The following is a 21321-nucleotide window of genomic DNA, read 5'->3' as shown; positions in this document are numbered from 1 at the left end:
ATGGTGTGTTGGAAGGGATTAATGCCTGTCTGGAGAGCACAGTGAAACATGAGTACCTTCAGTGTCAACTGGGCAAACATTAATCAGTACCTCAGCACAGCCTGAAGTGAATTTTTGTGATAATAAAAAAGGAATTTTTCCCCAAAATGTATGTCAAAAATATGTGTTGCAAGTATTTCTCTGGAAAGAAACAGTTTTTGATGAAAGCATTTTCTTTTTAGAGGAAATGAAACATTTTCTGATTTGACACACAGGATGTCAGTGCTGGGGTGACTAGGAAAATATACCACTTATAACTCAAAAAAATGAGTGGCAGTTGTAAATTATATCAAAGCCCATTACACAAAGAGAATGTTCTTCAAAGCTAGGTAATACCACATATATACATAAGGGTTATCAAAAACCCATTAAATTCGACCCTTTTAGGTTTTCCAGCTGAGATTAATTTCCCAACATAACATCCCCTTTTTACAGAAAACCCTCCTTTCTCAGAAGCTCTTGTTCTCATGGGACCTTTCCACCATTTCCCTGATAGCCAGGGGCTAACCAGCAATCCTTCACGATCTCGTAAGGCATTTCATTTAAATTTATATTGAGAAATTTATAGTCTTATTAAGTTGTCTTCCCCTGAGATTCATTTTGCCGTGTTTCATTGGCATGTCATTTTAAATAGGTGCCATTTAAAAGCTTGCCCCATATTTTTACAGGCCATACTACAATCAAATGAGGTTAAATCAAAACTTGAATGTTTCCATGTGGATAGCCAAAGAAGATATTTTTCCAATACTTTGGTTTTGTATTACTTATTCACATGTGCTTCTTAGAGTTTCTGTGATCAATCAATATATGTAAGTCTAAATCTCATAATAAAGATAATGATTATAATGATTAATATTTGTGCCCATAGTAAAAAAAAAAATGTACTCAGTGACTTAATAATTTAATATTTTAACAATCTCAATACAGTTTACTTGACCACTGAAATGGTATTTCTTGATCCTGGTAATCAGTTGAGGCATTTCTTTCTTCTTTTCCAAAGCCAGATGTTCAGTGGAAATCTGCAGACCAAGCAAAGATCCATAGCTCACCTCAGTTGTAATAATGAGTTTTGAAACTTCCAAATCTACATGTCCCTGAACAAATTATCTTTTCTTTATATTCTGGTGAAAAAGATCAAGCCCTTTTTGCAACAATGGAGATTTTTCAAATCTGATGTGTTAGGAATTTTCTTCCTTATGGGAGCTTTTGGAAGCAGTTCAAAAATCATAAATTTACAGCAGAGACCCTTAGCAGTCATTCTTTTTTTTTTTTTTAAGATTTATTTATATATTTTGAGAGAGTGAGAATGAGGGAGAGAGAGTACATGGCGGGGGGGGAAGGTTGGAGGGAGAGGTGGGCTCCTCACCGAGGAGGGAGCCTGATGCGGGACTAGATCCCGGGGCTCCAGGATCATGACCTGAGCTGAAGGCAGTCGCTTAACCAACCGAGCCACCCAGGTGCCCCCCTTAGCAGTCATTCTTAGCAACAAAACTGTGCAGAAAAGGAAGATGATAATGACTGTATTAGTTGGCTAGGGCTGCTGTAACAAAGCACCACGAACTGGGTGGCTTAATACAACAGGAATTTATTGTCTCACAGTTCTGGAAGCTAGAAGTTCAAAATCAAAGTGTCAGCAGGGCCATAATCTCTCCCATGACTCTCGGAAAGAATGCTTCCTTGCCTCTTCCTAGCTTCTGGAGGTGGCCAACACCACTTGGCGTTCCATAGCCTGTAATCACAAAAGCCCAACCTCCAATTTCTCCCTCCCTTTCTTTCTCTTCTCCTCTCCCTTCCTTGCTCTCTTTCTCACTCTCTTTTTGTTTTCACTGAATCTTCCTGGGTTATCAAGGTTATAACATTAGTAGAAGAGGTTATATGTGAGTAAGGCAACATAAAAGAAATAGTTGGTGTAGCCAAAAGACATGGGGACATAGAAATTGAAGACTGAATAAACTTTGACATCAAGTAACCGTAATGTTGAGCACACCAATTAATCACCTTAGGACTCAGGTTGCTCATTTATAAAATAAAAAAAAAGGATTATTCAATTATTGGATATATGAAGCATGTATATTTCTAGAAGATATATGGAGATGCCAGCAGAAAAATAATGTTTATTTAAAAATCGCTAGTAAATTGCTAGCAAAGTAATGTAATTAAGCCCACTTAATAAATTTCATATGTATGTCCTGAAGTAATTACTGCTCTGTTTTTGACCCAGAAAGATATATCAAAATGAAAATTGGAAGATAAAACTCAGTAAACTGTGGAAAGAGTAGTGATCTCCAAACTAAAAAGTGTAATTTAAAGCATACATAAGTTAAATTTGGAGGATAACTTATTTATTTTGGATATCTTATTATTCCAACCAGTGGTTTTGAGTGTCTGTAATCATTTGATAATATTTAAACTCATTTTTAATATAATTTAAAGTTTTATTTACTTGAATTTTTGAAAAGGAAATCAAAGTTACCCCGAAGTTATCTGGTACCAATATTTACAATTTTTTGAGTGAATATGGGTGTAAAAAGAGTACTCAAAAAACTACATGGTACATTAAGGGAGCATACTTATTGAGGATCTACTACAAATACAAATCTCTGTTAACCAGAGTCTGTTAGGAGATTTGCACATACAATTTACACTTTACCAAAGTTCCATTAGTGGTATGAGATTACTCTCAATATATACGCAGAGAAACTGAGGTTTAAAGAGCTGAGTACTTACTAAAACTACATAGCTTAGAACGGAGGAAAGTGAACAACAAATTCTGGTATAGTTGAATCCAAACTTAATGTTCCCTCATCCCAAACAACAGCCAAAATCTATCCACCACTCTTCTTGCCTTCAAGTTGTTTGCAATGTTAATTGAGAAAAATCATGTACTTAAAAAATTTATTCTTTCACTTTTCTCCATGGGTTACCATCCTAACCAGAGTCACCATCCCCTGGACATGAACTGTTATAATAGGCTATCAGGCAGGTTTTTATCTAATTAACCCTTTTCCTTCTCCAATCCATTCCTAACAGAATAGCCACAGTGTTTTTTTTTTTCAAATACATGAGTATAATTACTGTGCTTCAATGTTTTAAAATTCTGTAATGACCTCTCAATGCTCTTAGAATAAAATCCTATATGATATGACCCAGGCTTCCCTCTCTAATCTCTTCATGAACATCTTCCTCACATCACTTAAGCTGCATGAAAATTTTAAAAAGCTTAGTGTTTTCACGGGTGCTGTTTTGTTTTGTTTTGTTTTGTTTTGTTTTGTTTTCACCTGGACAGCTCACTGAGGAATAACATCTATATATCTTCCAGGATTCAGCTTACATGTCATTTGTGCAGGTAAGTTAATCTTTTCCTTTTCAACATATTTGATTCTAGGTTAATTTTGTGTTTACTCTCAATTTCCCTCCCTATATCATAATCCCCTGAATAGGAAACCCATGAATTTTGTCTATTTTATTTATTGCAGTGACCACTGTACTTGGAATAGAGTCAGTGCTCATTCATTCAACAAATTTTTGTTGATTGTCTACTCAGTGCCAGGCATAATTTTAGATTTTGGAATATATTAGTGAAAAAAATAGACACAAATTTCTGCATTCATAAAGATTTCAACACAGTGTACAAAAGAAAGATAGTATACAATAAATACAATAAATATATAAATGTGTGGTATTTTAGAAACTGATGAGTGCTATGAAAATAGAGAATAAGTTCATGAGTATAAATAAGGAAAGCATTGTAATGTTAAGTGGGTGGGTAGGATTGGCCTCATTGAGAAAGAAATGAAGTGCTTAATAAATATTTTTCAAAAGAACGTATGAACTTTAAGAAAGAACAGTTTAACAAATGCCCCAACAGATGCACAATATTGTCATGAAATTTTATGGAAAATAAATATATCAATAAGTGATAAACCAGGAATGACTTTATAAAGGAAGTGACGTTAAAGTTACATTTTGAAGAATGTATAAGTTTGAGAGATTGAGATAAAAATGAATTATTGGTAAAGACTTTCAGTAAAAACAACCATAATGGGCAAATATGAGAAAGTACACAGATACTCAAGGACTGGTAAGTTTGATTGGTCTAGGAGTGATTACAAGAAAGAACTCATAATGCTTGTCAAAAGGTCCATTAATACCTGATTGTTGAGAGCCTAAAGGTTATAAAAAGATTTAAAAAAAAGACAAAGTTTAATACTGTAAGCAGTAAGAATAATTAGGCAATTATTTGGATGTATTTATTTATATGGCATGTCAGTAAGTAGTATAGTCCCTAATGTTGTTTAAGAAACTAAATAAGTCCCCCACCCCCCAAAAGAAACTAAACAACCCCCAAAAAAGGTGATAATAATTTAGATCAGGATATAGCAATTTACCAGAAAACAGAATTTATAGGTTTTGGCAAGTATTAGGATATGTGATGTGACAAACTTAGAAAAGTAAGACATGACTTCTAAGTATTAATTCTAGGTGATTGTAATAAGGCAGATGTCAGTTACTAAGAGTGATGTTGAGAAAAAGAGCTTATTTGTGGGAAAATGACAAATTTTGATATGATTGCTATAAATGTGCCATGTCATTGTGTATCCAGTTCATTATCTTCAGCATTCTATGCAATCCGATCATAGAACTTGAAAAAAGGATTATGATATATACACTTGTTCATTACCTTCAACTACCATCTCTGTAACTAAGAGGCTGATGAAATATCTCAGAGAAAAAAATGTAAAGAGAGTAAGGACTTAAAATAAAACTCTAAAGAAAACATATTGGATTAGGAAAAGAATACTGTAATAAGGAAGAAGAGATGTCAGAGGTGAATAAGAAAAAAGTGGTCTATGAAATAAGAAAACTAGAAGTATGTAGAATATGAAAGCTGAGGAATAAAATAATGTTAAAAATAAAAGATAATTTAAATACTACAGAAAAAAACAAGAACTAAAGAATTATCATTGATCATTTTGGAGATAATGACATTTATTACTTTGAGAGGAATGTTTGTTGAAATATGGAATGGGATGGTAAGGACAGTCTTTTGTGATGTGTTAAGGACTGACTGTATTAATACTTGAGAAGAAAATAGAAATAAAACCTACAGATTGTGCTGTGAAGAAGGACAAGAGATAATTAAATAGTTCATAGCAGGTAGTTGAATTCAGATAAATTATTTTGAATTTAGTTTAGGGAAGAGGTGGGGATGGTTGTATTTAGAGGCAGAGAAAGTAAAGGACAGAGAGAAAGAGAAAAGAGTTTTTTTCTTTTTTCGGGAAAAGAAAAGAAATAATGGAAACTTGATGTAAGGTGAAAGGAATACCTTTGGGGAGGATACATCTGAGAGCAAAAGAAGACAAAGAGAAAAGAATGGAACAGAAGTCTGCTTGTTTGTTTGTTTAGAATAGAAGAGAAGCTTAAAGATGAAATGTAGATGAGATAATATGATAGAGAGTGAAGAACATATGAGGCAGAATTGGGTACCAACTGGCATGCCCAGAAATAGAAGGGTTCTGAAGATCAAACACACAAAGGAGCCAGGGAGGCAATCAAGAGTCAGAAAATTATTGAATCAAGCAAAGATCAGAGGATAATATAGGCATATATTTGGCACTGACTAGGTTTGGCAAGAGTCGACAATGACCTATAATAGGAAGTAAAGTTCATGGCATTTTCTAGTTAACAGAAAACTAGAAGGTAGGGCGCCTGGGTGGCTCAGATGGTTAAGCATCTGCCTTCGGCTCAGGTCATGATCCTGGGGCCCTGGGATCGAGTCCCGCATCGGGCTCCCTGCTCCTTGGGAACCTGCTTCTCCCTCTGTTTCTCTCTCTCTCTCTCTCTCTCTCCCTCTGTCTCTCATGTATAAATAAAATCTTAAAAAATATATATATTAAAAAAAAAGAAAACTAGAAGGTAGACAGGACCTTGGTCCCAGGGAAACTGGGTAGTTGCAGATAGACCCCTCAAACATCAGTGAACGTGACAAAGCCATTTCCTAAAACAAGTGAAAATGACCAGAACAAGGCTAGCATTTATTATCTAGAAACCACAAGTTAGAATACAAGAAGCATCAATTCTCATTTGCTTTTAAGACTCCTCATAGCTTGCGACACTTATTTCTCCAGTGTGATAATAAGATTTTCTATCATGTCAGTGGTAGGATCTATAGCTACAGTTTGTAATATGGCAATTCTATATACAAAAATAGGTAAGACTCAGTGCAGCAAGATGGCGGAGGAGTAGGAGACCTGGATTTTGTCTGGTCTCAGGAATTCAGCTGAATAGGGATCAAACCATTCTGAACACCTACGAAGTCAAAAGGAGATCAAAGAGGAGAGTAGCAACAACTCTCTGAACAGAAAAGCGACCACTTACTGGAAGGTAGGACGTGCGGAGAAGTGAATCCTAGGCGATATTCGGGAGGATAGACGGCGGGGGAGGAGGACTCTGTTGGCCGCTTCTGGCAAGTGATAGAGTCGTGGAGCACGATATCAGAACTTTTAAGAAGTCGGTCTGCTGGTCACTCCAGTGGGTAAGCGGGGGGTGGAACCCTCGCGGAACAGTGTGGTCTCAGGACCCTCGGGGTCACAGAAAGGCCGGGGGTGCCTGAGTGCAGCAGAGCTTCCGGGTGTCGGAGCGGGGAAGCCGGCTGCAGAGATGGAGCCGAGGTGCGGGCTCTCAGCTCAGGGTTGCCGTAAACTGTGATCCGTGGCCCAGTCGGGCCACTGCTCCTCCAGCAGGGACCCAACAAGTGGCAGAGCTGGGGAGACTCTCCTTCCTCCCCCGGGAGGAGCGGCGCGGGAGCGCACCAAGGGATCTGCTGGGTTTGGAGACTCCACACGGGGTCGGGTGCCAGATATAGAAACGCTCAATCACAGGCCGGGTGAGCATGGAGTGCAGCTGGAGACCGGGGAGACAGGAGTGACTGGCTGCTTTTCTTTGGGGGCGCACTGAGGAGTGGGACCCCGAGTTCTCAGCTCCTCCGGGACAGAGATTGGGAGGCCGCCATTTTCACTCTCGTCCTCCAAAGCTGCACCGAGAGCTTGCAGGGAACAAAACCTCCTGAGAGCAAACCCAAGCAGATTCCTTAGCCCGGACTGAAGGGTGGGGCAATTCCGCCTCCGGGAAAGACATTTGGGAACCACGACAACAGGCCCCTCCCCCAGATCAGCATGAAAAGCCAGCAAGCCAAGACCAAGTTTACCAATCAAGGGGAACGGGAGAACTCCACCGCTAGGGGAATACTCCACATAGAATTCATGGCTTTTTTACCATGATTCATTAGTTTTTCAAAGTTAATTTTTTTAACCATTTTTTTGAATTTTTCTTTTCCCTTTTTCAACCATTATCTTATCAATCCCTTTTTTAAAAAAACATTTTTTATTTTTCATTTATAGAGTCATATTTTATCCCTTCATAGTAGTTACCCATATTTTTGGCATATATATATAAGTTGTACTCTCTTTAAAATTTTGAGATACAGTTTCCTCTAACAGATCAAAATATACCCTAAATCACTAGTGTATGGCTTTGTTCTAGTCTCCTGCCTGATCACAGTCTCTCCCTTTTTTATCTCTTTTTTTAAATCTTCTTTCTTTTTCAAACAACTTCTTATCAATTCCTTTTATAAAATCTTTTATAATTTTCATCTTTACAGTCATCTTCCATCCCTTCATTGTATCAACCCTTATTTTGTACATATATAAGTCTTTCTTCCTTTAAAATTTTAGGAAGCACTTTCTTCTAACAGACCAAAATACGCACAAAATCTAGTGTGTGGCACTGATCTATGCACTAGCCTGATCATATTTGATCATATTCTGTTTTTTTTTGTTTTGTTCTGTTTTTGTTTGTTTTTATCTTTTTCTTTTCCTTTCTTTTTTTTTTTTCTCTTTCTTTTTTCTTTCTTTCCCTTTCTTTCCCCCTGGTTTCAGGTCTTTTCTGATTTGTATAAAGTATATTTGCTGGGGATGTTGTCAACCAGTTACCATTTTGTTCTGTCATTCATTTATTCTCCTCTGGACAAAATGACAAGACGAAAAAAATCACCTCAGCAAAAAGAACAAGAGGTAGTACCGTCTGCCAGGGACCTACTCAATACGGACATTAGTACGATGTCAGACCTAGAGTTCAGAATCATGACTTTAAAGATACTAGCTGGGCTTGAAAAAAGCGTGGAAGTTATTACAGAAACCCTTTCTGGAGAAATAAAAGAACTACAGTCTAACCAAGCCGAAATCAAAAAGGCTATTAATGAGGTGCAATCAAAAATGGGGGCACTAACTATTAGGATAAATGAGGCAGAAGAGTGAATCAGCGATATAGAAGACCAAATGATGGAAAATAAAGAGGCTGAGAAAAAGAGAGATAAACAACTACAGGATCACGAGGGCAGAATTCGAGAGATAAGCCATACAGTAAGATGAAACAACATTAGAATAATTGGGATCCCAGAAGAAGAAGAAAGAGAGAGAGGGCAGAAGGTATATTGGAGCAAATTATAGCAGAGAACTTCCCTAATGTGGGGAAGGAAAGAGGCATCAAAATCCAGGAGGCACAGAGAACCCCTCTCAAAATCAATAAAAATAGGTCAACACCCCGACAACTAATAGTAAAACTTACGAGTCTCAGAGACAAAGAGAAAATCCTGAAAGCATCTCGGGAGAAGATATATGTAACCTACAATTGTAGAAACATTAGATTGGCAACAGACCTATCCACAGAGACCTGGCAGGCCAGAAAGGACTGGCATGATATCCTCAGAGCACTAAACGAGAAAAATATGCAGCCAAGAATACTATATCCAGCTAGGCTGTCACTGAAAATAGAAGAAGAGATAAAAAACTTCCAGGACAAACAAAAACAAAAGGAATTTGCAAACACAAAACCAGCCCTCCAAGAAATATTGAAAGGGGTCCTCTAAGCAAAGAGAGAGCCTAAAAACAACATAGACAAGAAAGGAACACAGACAATATACAATAACAGTCACCTTACAGGCAATACAATGGCACTAAATTCATATCTTTCAATAGTTGCCCTGAATGTAAATGGGCTAAATGCCCCAATCAAAAGACAAAGGCTATCAGATTGGATTAAAAAACAAGACCCATCAATATGCTGTCTGCAAGAGACTCATTTTAGACCCAAAGACACCCCCAGATTGAAAGTGAGGGCGTGGAAAACCATTGACCATGCTAGTGGACACCAAAAGAAAGCTGGGGTGGCAATTCTTATATCAGACAAATTAGATTTTAAAACAAGGACTGTAATAAGAGATGAAGAAGCACACTATATCCTACTTAAAGGGTCTATTCAACAAGAAGATCTAACAATTGTAAATATCTATGCCCCTAACACGGGAGCAGCCAATTATATAAAGCAATTAATAACAAAAGCAAAGAAACACATTGACAACAATACAATAATAGTGGGAGACATTAACACCTCCCTGACTGAAATGGACAGATCATCTAAGCAAAAGATCAACAAGGGTATGAAGACCTCAAATGAAACACTGGAACGAATGGACTTCACAGATATATTCAGAACATTCCATCCCAAAGCAACGGAATACACATTCTTCTCTAGTGCCTATGGAACATTCGCCAGAATAGATCACATCCTAGGTCACAAATCAGGTCTCAACTGGTACCAAATATTGGGATTAGTCCCTGCATATTTTCAGACCACAAGGCTTTGAAACTAGAACTCAATCACAAGAGGAAAGTCGGAAAGAATTCAAATACATGGAGGCTAAAGAGCATCCTACTAAAGAATAAATGGGTCAACCAGGAAATTAAAGAAGAATTTAAAAAATTCATGGAAACCAATGAAAATGAAAACAACTGTTCAAAATCTTTGGGACACAGCAAAGGCAGTCTTAAGAGGAAAGTACATAGCAATACAAGCCTTTCTCAAGAAACAAGAAAGGTCTCAAATACACAACCTAACCCTACACCTAAAGGAGCTAGAGAAAAAACAGCAAATAAAGCCTAAACCCAGCAGGAGAAGAGAAATAATAAAGATCAGAGCAGAAATTAATGAAATAGAAACCAAAAGAACAGTAGAACAGATCACCAAAACTAGGAGCTGGTTCTTTGAAAGAATTAACCAGATTGATAAACCCCTGGCCAGACTGATCAAAAAGAAAAGAGAAATGACCCAAATCAACAAAATCATGAATGAAAGAGGAGAGATCACAACCAACACCAAAGAAATACAAACAATTCTAAGAACATATTATGAGCAACTCTATGCCAGCAAATTAGATAACCTGGAAGAAATGGGTGCATTCCTAGAGATGTGTCAACTACCAAAACTGAACCAGGAAGAAAGAGAAAACCTGAACAGACCTATAACCACTAAGGAAATTGAAGCAGTCATCCAAAATCTCCCAACAAACAAAAGCCCAGGGCCAGATGGCTTCCCAGGGGAATTCTACCAAACATTTAAAGAAGAATCAATACCTATTCTCCTGAAACTGTTCCAAAAAATAGAAATGGAAGGAAAACTTCCAAACTCATTTTAGGAGGCCAGCATTACCTTGATCCCCAAACCAGACAAAGACCCCATCAAAAAGGAGAATTACAGACCAATATCCTTGATGAATATGGATGCAAAAATTCTCACCAAAATACTAGCCAATAGGATCCAACAGTACATTAAATGGATTATTCACCATGACCAAGTGGGATTTATCCCTGGGCTGCAAGGTTGGTTCAACATCCGCAAATCAATCAACGTGATACAATACATTAACAAAAGAAAGAACAGGAATCCTATTATCCTCTCAATAGATGCAGAAAAAGCATTTGACAAAGTACAGTATCTTTTCTTGATCAAAACTCTTCAGAGTATAGGGATAGAGGGTTCATACCTCAATATCATAAAAGCCATCTATGAAAAACCTACAGCGAATATCATTCTCCATGGGGAAAAGTTGAGAGCTTTTCCCCTAAGGTCAAGAATGCGGCAGGGATGTCTACTATCACCACTGCTATTCAACATAGCATTAGAAGTCCTAGCCACAGTAATCAGACAACAACAAAAATCAAAGGCATCCAAATCAGCAAAGAGGAAGTCAAACTCTCACTCTTTGCAGATGATATGATACTATATGTGGAAAACCCAAAAGACTCCACCCCAAAACTGCTAGAACTCATACAGGATTCATAAATTAGCAGGGTATAAAATTAATGCACAGAAATCAGTGGCATTCCTATACACCAACAACAAGACAGAAGAGAGAAATCAAGGAGTTGATCCCTTTACAATTGCACCCAAAACCATAAGACACCTAGGAATAAATTTAACCAAAGAGGCAAAGGATCTGTACTCAGAAAACTATAAAATACCCATGAAAGAAATTGAAGAAGACACAAAGAAATGGAAAAACGTTCCATGCTCATGGACTGGAAGAACAAACATTGTGAAGATGTCAATGCTACCTAGAGCCATCTACACATTCAATGCAATCCCCATCAAAATACCAGCCACTTTTTTCAAAGAAATGGAACAAATAATCCTCAAATTGGTATGGAACCAGAAGAGACCACGAATAGCCAGAGCAATATTGAAAAAGAAAAGCAAAGCTGGCGGCATCACAATGCCGGATTTCCAGCTCTATTACAAAGCTCTCATCATCAAGACAGTATGGTACTGGCACAAAAACAGACACATAGATCAATGGAACAGAATAGGGAGCCCAGAAATGGACCCTCAACTCTATGGTCAACTAATCTTTGACAATGCAGGAAAGAATGTCCAATGGAAAAAAGACAGTCTCCCAACAAATGGTGTTGGGAAAATTGGACAGCCACATGCACAAGAATGAAACTGGACCATTTCCTTACACCACACACAAAAATAGACTCCAAATGGTTGAAAGTCCTAAATGTGAGACAGGAGTCCATCAAAATCCTAAAGGAGAACACAGGTAGCAACCTCTTCGACCTCAGCCACAGCAACTTCTTCCTAGAAATATCGCCAAAGGCAAGGGAAGCAAGGGCAAAAATGAACTATTGGGATTTCATCAAGATGAAAAGCTTTTGCACAGCAAAAGAAACAGTCCACAAACCCAAAAGACAACCAAGAGAATGGGAGAAAATATTTGCAAATGACATATCAGATAAAGGGCTAGTATCCAAAATCTATAAAGAACTTATCAAACTCAACACCCAAAGAACAAATAATCCAATCAAGAAATGGGTAGAAGACATGAACAGACATTTTCCAAAGAAGACATCCAAATGGCCAACAGACACATGAAAAGGTGCTCAACATCGCTCGGCATCAGGGAAATCCAAATCAAAACCTCAATGAGATACCACCTCACACCAGTCAGAATGGCCAAAATTAACAAGTCAGGAAACAACAGATGTTGGCAGGGATGTGGAGAAAGGGGAACCCTCCTACACTGTTGGTGGGAATGCAAGCTGGTGCAACCATTCTGGAAAACAGTATGGAGGTTCCTCAAACAGTTGAAAATAGAGCTACCTTACAATCCAGCAATTGCACTACTAGGTGTTTACCCCAAAGATACAAATGTAGGGATCCGATGGGGTATGTGCACCCCAATGTTTATAGCAGCAATGTCCCCAATAGCCAAACTGTGGAAAGAGCCAAGATGTTCAACAACAGATGAATGGATAAAGAAGATGTGGTATATATACACAATGAACTATTAAGCAGCCATCAAAAGGAATGAGATCTTATCATTTGCAATGACGTGGATGGAACTGGAGGGTTTTACGCTGAGTGAAATAAGTCAATCAGAGAAAGACATGTATCATATGACCTCACTGATATGAGGAATTCTTAATCTCAGGAAGAAACTGAGGGTTGCTGGAGTGGTGGGGGGTGGGAGGGATGGGGTGGCTGAGTGATAGACATTGGGGAGGGTATGTGCTATGGTGAACGCTGTGAATTGTGCAAGACTGTTGAATCACAGATCTGTACTTCTGAAACAAATAATGCAATATATGTTAAGAAAAAAAAAGAAGATAGCAGGAGGGGAAGAATGAAGGGGAGTAAGTCGGAGGGCGAGACAAAGCATGAGAGACGATAGACTCTGAAAAACAAACTAAGGGTTCTAGAGGGGAGGGGGTGTGGGAAGGGTTAGCCTGGTGATGGGTATTAAAGAGGGCACATTCTGCATGGAGCACTGGGTGTTATGCACAACCAATGAATCATGGAACAGTACAAAAAAAAAAAATAGGTAAGACTCAGTACAAGATGAGCAATGGGTTGATTATGTCAGGCAACAGTGCAGATTTCCTTGGTTCCAAATCCAAAGAGTATAGTTTGTTTGTTTCATTATCACCTCTCAGGTTCTTCATGGAAATGTTTGAAAATACCTGTCGCTTTACTTTCAGTGATCTCTATTATTTGTCTTTTTTTTTAATTGCCTCTGGATTATAAAACTTAGATATCGTCACTTATTTAGGTAATACTTAGGTACCAACATTGGGTTCTTCTCCATAAATTAAATGTCTTTAGTAAAAGAAGAGTGTTTTTGAGAATTAATATATTAATTGAAATACCTTATACTATACTGCCATTCCCTTAAAAAGGATTTTGATCTGTAATTGGGTGGGCACCAAGATCTGTCAAAAAGAGTCTATTTTTTTAATTTTTTAATTTTATTTATTTTCATTATTTCAAGCTTTTATTTAAATTCTATTTAGTTAACATATAATGCAGTATTATTAGTTTCAGGGGCAAAATAAGCAGGTTAAGGAGAAACGTGGTTTGTTCAATTATTTTTATAATGAATAGTTCAGTGTTTTAAAAACTAACATGTGGTTTCTTTACCAAATACCCTACTGGCCTGAAAGGGCTAATATCATTTTGAATATGGACATATAGAAAAAATAAGCATGGTACATCCAAAGAGTATAGTTTGTGGAATGTTGTAATAATAACTGGCCGCTTGACAATAGAAATAGAGCACACAGACAGTAGTAATTTCTAATGTCTGATCATTATCAAAAGAGAATGACAGAAGTTAACATGGAAATGTAGTCCTAATTTATTGATGATAACATCTTTGAGAAGGCTAACCATGGGGTCTTTTCTTGGTATCTATAGTGAAGAGATAACAAAAAAATGATAGAATAGTGGAGTTTGTCCATGGATGGACTGAGATGTTGAAGTTTAAGAGCAGGCAGAAGTTTTAAGTCTGAAGGGAGTAATTCAGAAAATAGACAAGAGACTCTGGACCCCGGGAAACAATCTGATGGTTTCAGAGGAGAGGAGGGTGGGGGCAGGGGGTAACAGGTTGATGGGTATTGAGCACGGCATGTGTTGTGATGAGCACCGGGTGTTATACTTAACTAATGAATCATTAAACACTACATTAAAAACTAATTATGTACTGTACAGTGGCTAACTAACATAATAAAAAAAAGAAGTACAATAAGATGGAATTTAACACCATTAACACAAATTCTTAACCTTTCAAAAAAAAATAGAAAGAAATGAGAAGAATTGCAAAGTGACAATTTGCAGAATAAAAGATCTTGGTGGTAGAGAACCTCTCAGATTTGATATATTCCAATGTAATCATTCATTTTATCATTCAACAAACTTATATTCATTCCTACTATTCTTCTATATGCTGGGTATAGACCAATATACAGAAGAAAGAGTCCCTGTAATCATGGCATTCTTCTATATGCTGGGTATAGACCAATATACAGAAGAAAGAGTCCCTGTAATCATGGCAGTTAAATTCTAATGTGGAAAGACAGACAATTAGAAAGAAACTATTGGGCAAAGAAATCAGATAATGGTAGGTACTGTGGAGAAAAATATGCAGACTAAGGGTTAAGGAGTCAGAGTGGAGTTAGGGGGCTGCTATTTTGTGTTGGGCAAGCAGAAGAAGGCCTTGCTGATATGGGGATAATAGGAGAAACCTGGAGAAAGGAAAAAATGAACTGTTTTGAGAGAGAAATGTTTCAGAGAGAGAAGAAAACAAAAGCTTAAGGCAGGACCTCCGGTATGTTCTAAGACATGGAGTAGAGGAAGCTGGAGGAAAGGAAGAAGTGGAGAAGTTCAGGTAAGAAGAAACGCTGCCAGCCACTTAAGGCTAGTACTTCTGTGCCCAGTAGAATTTCTTCACATTGGAGAGTTATGAGAAGATGGTTGAAATACTGTGACTTTCATTTTGAACTCACTGTTGCTTTTATAGGAAGGAACAAGAGTATGAGAAGGGAAACCAGCTAGAAAGCAACTGTAATATCTAGATGAATGATGATAGTGTTTGCACCACGGTGGGTATGTGAGAAGCCAGATATAATCTAAAGCTTGAGCTAAAAAGATTTGCTGATGGATTTTACAGGGGGTTTTGAGAAAAAGAGTAGTTCAGGATAACTACAAGGTTTTGCAATGAGCATTTGAAGGAAAGCAATATCCATATACTGAGTCATTCAAAATTAAAACTCTAATCCCTGATTTAATTTTTAAGGTTCCTTGTGGATTAGTAACTTTCATACTTAATTACCATCATTTTAGTTAAATTTCAGGAGGGAGTAAGGATAAATAAGCATTTCTAGTCCTCCTTGTTTAATGAAAGCTCCAACAATACATTTTCTACTTACTATCTACCGGAGATGTGTGTGAAACTTGTTTGGTTTATTAAATTAATGCAAACAACAAAATTAATGATGCAAAATTTTCCAAGAAACAAATTTATACTGGGTTTTATTCAAATTATTTAAATGATCCCTATCTAAATATGTCTTATGATAATGTTTAAAGTCATTTTTTCAAGTTATCATTTTAAAACTTATCTCACAGTTTTATTTTGCTTAAATTTTTACCCCTAAGTTACACTGGGGGGGAGAGTAGAGAAGGAGCAAAGAATAAGTCAACAAATCAGAGTTTAAAGAAGGATTGAGGACATACTTTTGCATAGACTTTTGAGTGTATATTTAATGGCAGCTCTTATTTAGTATCTGACCTCCTATTGATAGGGCTACTTTTATATAAAATAAAAGAATATAAGAAAACTGCCGTTCAAACTATGTGTCTTGCAATGATGGATGACTATATGTGCTCCAGTACTTCAGGGATGGATTAAGCTATTGAAAAAGCACTCAACACTGGCTGAAGAACAGTAATGTATGTGAAATTCTACAGTTAATGCATCATTAAATAATTTGCTACAGCTGATTTATAGGCACAATATACTACACTGTGTCAAGCAGTGCAATATAATAAATGGTATCAAAAACTATACTCCCCCAACTTTTGTTATAATCAGTCTTTTGAGTTTAGTTTAGCACTTATCTGAGTACCGAAGGCATCTTATTTTCCCCTTGGTAATACCCACAGTCTAATGGCTTTTGGCTATTGGCCTACATTTGCTGAATCCTATAGTCTGAAGGAAATTAGCTGATATACAACAAAGGACTAAGAAAAATGTCCAGTCTGCTGATGGCAATAGCAACCAGTAGACTTTACCTAGTTAGAGTACTAACAGTGGAATCTAACTCTTGTTGCAGAAACTAAAATTTAAGGAAACTGACTTTAACTTATAAATTTTTATATGAAGATGAGACTGAGAACATACCCATTTTGAACCAGACAGAACATACTTGCTAAGAGACAGGTTAGAGTGCACAGTGAAATTTCCTTAGAGCTCTGACCACAAAACAAAGATGAGCTTCAATCTTTTAAGATTTTTAGTTTTTACCTAGTCAGGAAAAGAAGAACAAAAGCGTCAATGAAGTATTAAAATATGAAAACATTTTTAAATAAGTACATGAAAACATTAAAAGCATTTTGCCAATAAGTATAAATGAGTTGCCCTTCTCTTAGTAAAAAGAAAATATTTTTGTTTAATATAAGAAATAAAATCTAATGATATGAGCCTCAAAATAGCACATCTACATCTATATTTCATAAAAGATTAGTAAAATATATTATTCAAATACAAAGAAAAATGGAGGAGGCAATACCAATCTCAGGCATAATAGATTTCAAAATAAAAATCAGTTGATTATGTAACAAAGTGATTTAACATAAACATGCATATTAAAATTAAAAAGGTTTATATAGACCCTTCTATGTAAAATTACATGTAGATAAATTCAAGTCAGTATAGAATATATCAAAACTTCATTTTACTTTGAGCTATTGTATCACTAGAAGTTATTGACAGATAAGTAGATAAAAAATGTATTAAGTACAGAATATTTGGATAATGTAAGTAATATAATTGAATTGTGTTTGTATGCATTTAAATTAAGATTTGGTTATAGATACCTAAATGTTAGATAAAAATTTATATCCTAAAATTAATGTACCTTTTCTAATGCCTATAAAATATTACAGATATATTCTATAATTGATAAAAATGATACAGGAGGGCTCCTGTGTGGCTCAGTTGGTTAAGCAACTGCCTTTGGCTCAGGTCATGATCCTGGGGTCCCGGGATCAAGTCCCACATCGGGCTCCCTGCTCTGCGGGGAGTCTGCTTCTCCCTCTGACCCTCTTCCCTACCGTGCTCTCTCTCTCTCATTCTCTCTCTCTCAAATAAATAAATAAAATCTTTAAAAAAAAAGATACAGGATTTAGTTTCCGGTCGCAATTTAATAGATTTAGAAACTCACTATTGAAGAGTTTTAAAATATTAACAAAAACCTCCCATTTAGTTTAGTAGCAGTCTATTGAAGACTAGGTGAGAAACAGAAATAATTCTATAATAGCTCTGAAGGCAAAAATAAGCCAAAAAAATAAAATTTTGGAGAGAATCTTAGCTAAATACATATAAATGGACCTAGAATGAGAAATACTTGAACTCTGATCTAAGTATCATCCTACAAAAAGTTGTTACTTTTCACTTCTACTGTAAATATGATTTTTTTTTTGCCCTGCACCTTTTGTGTTCAACTGCCAAAATGTATGTGAACCTTTCCTTGACATTTTTATTTCCTTCTTATGTATATTTGGCTAAGTCTTTTATCTGTTGCTTTCTATTTGTGATTGCAAAATATTTCAAAATACTAATCACAGTATTACCTATCCCCTGTCCTTGCATTCACCAAATGCCTTCATTTGGGTACTAAAGATTCCTCAACCCATTTCCAAGTACAAATAGCCAGGCATGAATTATTTACTGTTTTGTGGGGAAAACATAATTATGAAGAAGGGAAAAAGGAAAGAAATTCTTGATAATTAACATTTAAAAGATGTGCACATAAGTTTTGGACTAAAGATTCGGATGTATCCTTGGTCAGCATTTTTTTCTCTGTTCAGACCTCATTGACCACAGAGGGAGAGAAAGGAAGGACCACACAACGGGAGCACAAGACTCCTCATGAGCAAACACAGTCTTTGCCAGCACCCAAGGATGCCATGAAACTAGAGCCCTCCCTGATGGTCTTTCTCCATTAAGAATCAACATTCAACAGAAGCCAACATGATGCCTGGTCATTTGATTTTTAGGTGTCACACTTTGGATAGATAATCCAAGACATTTGAAATCACCTGGGAATTAAAGGTTGGGACCTGTATACCTAGAAACATTTTGGTGGCTTGGAAAGTCTCCTGCACCTGACTAAGATTCACTACATGGATTATAGCCAGAAAAAAACAAAAAACAAAACAGTGGAACACACTTCTGCTATTCTGTATGTTAGTCATGTGTGAAGTTCCCTTTGGTTGACTTGTATGTTAGAATACCTTGTTTTGTCTAAGTCGGACATCTTGAATCAGATTTGGCAAGGAGGACATCTCATTGAGTTCATAAATGTATGTCAAATATCTCAGATTTATGTATTTTACAGTGAGATCTATAATATTTAGACACTAGTTGCAAGTTAATCAAAGAGGGTATGTAATTGTGGAAGTCAGAATAATGCTAAATTCTTGGCCCAGAAACGGATTGGACTACTTCATCACAGGTATACAACAAGGGATTGTGCATAAATCATCAGCTCCTGCACCACCACGATGATCTACTGTGAGACTGAACGGAATTGAAAGATAAGGTGCCTGGAACATTGTCCTACACATACTTATAAGTTACTACTACAATTATCAATTCTAAATAGCAAAAAAGTAATACATTTCAAATGGAATATTAAATAACAACTAATAATTCTAGTAGAGAAAAAATAATAGTTACAGGATTATGAAAGTCAAAATCATTAGTGAAAAAGCATAAGAAATGAAGTAGTTTCCCTTCTGTGTAGTAGTCTGAACTATCTGAGATTGAAATTTCCCACATTATTTCAGTGGTTATTTAGGGGCACACAAAGCCATCCTTGAATCCTATAGACATTAGGTGTGTTCGTCTGTTTTTCATCACTGGAAAGAAGACTGAATCAGAGTGCTGCTCTTATCTCTTGTTAAAGGAAAATTTGGGGAAATTTCCCCCATCTGGATACAACTCCTTTCAGGAAATGAATATTAGTTTATTTATATACATATATATATATACACACATAGATATACATATACATATATACATATACATATATATATACAAAATATATATATATATTTATATACAGCAGGGGGAAGGGTAGAGGAGTAGGGGGAGGGAGAATCTCAAGCAGACTCCCTGCTGAGTGTGGAGCCCAATGTGGGGCAGGATCTCATGACCCTGAGATCATGACTTGAGCCAAAACCAAGGGTTGGGCACTTAACCAACTGAGACACCCAGGAGGCTCACTGATAAGTGTTTATTTCATAAAATATACTAATGTCCTGATATAGAGAACACTTAAAATTCACATGAAAAGAACTTCAAAATTTGGAAGATCGTATGAACAGAGAGAACATATTAAAATAACAACAACAATATCCTATAGCACACAATTTTTCATAACTGGAGAAATACAAATTTAAATAATAAAAGATGGGGTGCCTGGATGGCTCAGTTGGTTAAGCAACTGCCTTCGGCTCAGGTCATGATCCTGGAGTCCCGGGATCGAGTCCCGCATCGGGCTCCCTGCTCAGCGGGAAGTCTGCGTCTCCCTCTGACCCTCCCCCCTCTCATGCTCTCTCTATCTCATTCTCTCTCTCAAATGAATAAATAAAATCTTTAAATAAATAAATAAATAATAAAAGATATCACTGTTTTTTACCTCTCAAATTGGCAAAAGCAATGGTTAAAACGACCATAATACTCAACTTAGAACTTCCGGAGGAAAAATGTTCACACATTGAAGATAGGATTTTTTTTTTGATAGGGAAATTTGGCCATGTCTATCAAAACAGTATGTTTGGTGTAGTTTCAATATTCATAATATATCCTACAAATGTACTTATGAATTAACAAAAATATACATAAGTGATATGGTTTGCAACATTGTATATATATGTATATACAAGATACATATATACAATATACATACATAGTATATACACACACACACACACACAGAAAAGTAATAGGCAATAACATGAATGACTTCAAAACGTAGCATATGAAAGAATTAATATTATATCCATAAAATTGAGTGATATGAAATATTAAAGAGAACAACATATAGTTAATTATATCAATAAAGCTATATATTCAAAATACATTTTTAAGTGAAAAAGGCCTAGTTCCTAAGGAAAACTGAGCCTTTAGTTGGGGGCATGCTGGTCTAAACCATTGTTTTAAAAAAAAATTTGTGGAAAAAAAATGTTTATGGGAAAGATGCATACTATTTCCTGGGAGATCTTTAAAAATTAAGGTTCCTGAGATCCACCCAGACCTGTTTAATTAATAGATGATATTAAAGAAATTGTATTTTTAATGGCTCCACAGTATAGAATAAATGCATTCTAAACTTTGTAGATCTGAGGAGAAAGGTAAGAGAGGGAATGGGAAAGAGAGGGAATCACATAGGTATTCATAATTATTATACAGTTCTAAAAAATAATAATTGAGAAAAATATAAGGTACTGTCTTTTTAGTGACTCGCGGCATCTGCTAATTAAAATTAAGAACTAAGGCTTCCTTTAGTTGAAAGCAATGACTTGCCTTAAATACTTTCATTTCAAATGAAACAATTACAATAAAAATAGGCAACAAAAGTCTGTAAAATACACTTTTTGTGAGATTTCTTTAATAGTTCACTATTATAATTTCCTTGATTGTGGCATAGTTGGGGTTTTAGATTAATTTTTCATAGTCATGGAATTCTTTGATTTTATTATGGAGAGCGCCAAGTATAGACATAGTTAATATGGATGTCATGATTCTATTATTGTTGGTTGGCAAGATCTTTAGGTATGCATTTAAATGTTCTTTTACAATAACCTCAGTAATTTTTATCA

Source organism: Eumetopias jubatus, unplaced genomic scaffold (assembly GCF_037043125.1).
Source record: "Eumetopias jubatus isolate StellerSeaLion01/CBP00866 unplaced genomic scaffold, mEumJub1_p1.0 scaffold_2, whole genome shotgun sequence".
Lineage (NCBI taxonomy): Eukaryota > Metazoa > Chordata > Mammalia > Carnivora > Otariidae > Eumetopias > Eumetopias jubatus.
Note: the sequence above shows the minus strand (reverse complement) of the source record.